Below are 2,460 nucleotides of genomic sequence, written 5' to 3'. Positions count from 1 at the left end.
TTTACTCTGAAATGTTTTTATATTATAATGTTTTGACAGTCATCATAAATAGCAAACATAGTGAGAAACAGGACTGTGATTAGTGAGTATGGGTCTGTGGTGGGACACGAGCAATTCACAAATCGCTTCTGAACAGACTTGAACGCAGTCAGTGTGCTGTGGGTATCCTCTGAAACAGCAGTACTGTATGTTTTTGTAGCTGAACCAAAGGTTGAGCTAAATCCAGGAACTGGACTTAAACTACTCCTTTTCCATCATTTCCCAGCATGTTACAGACAAACAGCACAAAATTTTGAGTGTATTTCACAAACGTCGTTGTAGATTGTATGATACAACTGACAGCCCAAACTATTAGGGCTTCAAAAACTTGCATGTTGCAATGTTTCAACAGGGGGTGAATTAATAATAAATATGATGCCTGGTAGTATGATTCTATTGGTATAAAATTAAAGGGACTATGACTTTCTATGGTTGCATTAATGTTGGAGTTTTATCGATGGGTTGATAAGGTTAAATGTAACTTTAAGCACATGAGTACTAGAAAAACTAATAGGAGCAGAACTGTGGCAGAGATAGCCTGGTCTTGCTGCTTGACAAAAGAAACTCTACAAACTATTGAACAAGCAGTTCTCTGTCACAGGTGCCATGTTAGTTCATTGTTTCTTCCCTCTGATTCCCATGCAGTCAGGCTTCCACCTGCAAACCCAGCATGCCTCACGCCATCTCCAGGAAGGCTGGTCATACCCACACTGGTGTTTGTTTATCTGGCAGCATTCCCTGCAGCTGGGGAGTGCTGGCAATATTGCTAGGAATGTGGATAAGCATTGTGGAAGCATATCTGATAAAAGTCCTCATCTGGAGGGCTATGTCAGATTGACAGAAGCACAGAAGAGGGAGGTTAGTTTTCTTAATCAAACTGTAAAATAGGGGTGTTTTCCTATTCTACAAATATTTCATAATTGTAGGAAACCTGAAGTGATAATGCTTGACTGACATCAGTGTTTTTAGATATGGGGAAGTTGCTTTGGTGTTTACTGGCAATGTGGAAAAAAAAATTAAAAAACGTGTCATAAGGTTACAGCTTCACCAACAAAACTTCATGCCATAGATACAGCTATTGCACATGGAAAATGATTTGGCAGTTTAGTTTATGTCAGTTGGAGAAGTGGAGAAAATCTCCAGCAGCAGTAACGTGTCTCCAGCAGCAAACTGTTGTGTAACAGACAGTAAATAGAAATCACTCCCTCCTTGTATCCCTTGGGCTCCAGTGTGCCAGCCGGGTGGATCTGTACTTCAAACTCTCTTTGGTATGGCAAAGGAAGGGAGAAGCTGGAGTAAATCATAAAATGAAGGCTCACATTTGGAGTTTGAGCAACCCCTCCCCTGTCACAGCTGCCTGTGTGCCTGTGGCAGCAGCCAAACAAAACACGCCAGCTCAAATCCCAGCCACTTCTGAGTCAGAAAACAAAAATTGAGGCTGCAGTTTTTTTCCACACACGTGTGAAGCCACGGAGGAAAAAAAGGCACTTTTTTATTTCTGAGGCATTTCACTGGATGAAGGCCTCAGGCTGCCTGTTGGAAGCCCTGTCCACCACCCCGTTGTCCTGAACATTGCCTGGGTACCTGGTGCACAGCACCAGCTCCCACACTGAGGAGAGGTATTTCTATTTTTTATTCTGATTTGGACAAAGTAGGGAGCTAGGTGGTAACCCACAAAAGGCAGGTTCTCTGATTACCAAAACTTCACACTGGTTATAAATTTTAACAAAGGCATCAGCCTTCATTGGTTACCATTATGTAACTTCTTCATTAATTAGTATTCTAACCCCTATTGCTAGTGGTATCATAAGCTGCACCAGGGGAGGTTTAGGTTGGACATTAGGAAGAATTTCTTCACAGAGAGGGTGATTAGATATTGGAATGGGCTGCCCAGGGAGGTGGTGGAGTCACCATCCCTTGAGGTGTTTAAGGAAATACTGGACTTTGCGCCATGGTCTGGATCACATGGTGGTGTTCAGTCAGGGGTTGGACTCGATGATCTCTCTCAGAGGTCTTTTCCAACCACACTGATTCTGTGATTCTGCGATCTCTTGCTTCTCATGCTTGCGGGTGCAGTTCTTCCCTCCATCCGAGCCTGGGGTCTGCTTCGAGGAGCTCGGCAATGGGTCAGAGGTCCCGATGTCCCATTGCCGCAATGACCTTGCCCCAGTTACTGCCCAGCCCCGCTGACTTCACTCCTGGCGGCTCCTGTCCAGACAGCCAATTCCTCTGGTGATTGTCTTCCCTTTTCCTTTAAAACGAAAGATCAGCCAAGCGTACGATGCTCACAACGCAACTGCGCAACTGCTTAATCATAACTGGTCCAGCTACAGCTACCGGTTAACAACTGAAAAAGAAAAACCGGCAGCATTTGATACAAACCTCTAGGGGCTCCAAAGCCGAGAGGCCGCGCTGCCGGCG

This window comes from Corvus brachyrhynchos, unplaced genomic scaffold, assembly GCF_000691975.1.
Source record: "Corvus brachyrhynchos isolate BGI_N302 unplaced genomic scaffold, ASM69197v1 scaffold202, whole genome shotgun sequence".
Taxonomy (NCBI): Eukaryota; Metazoa; Chordata; class Aves; order Passeriformes; family Corvidae; genus Corvus; species Corvus brachyrhynchos.
This window is presented reverse-complemented; position numbering follows the sequence as displayed.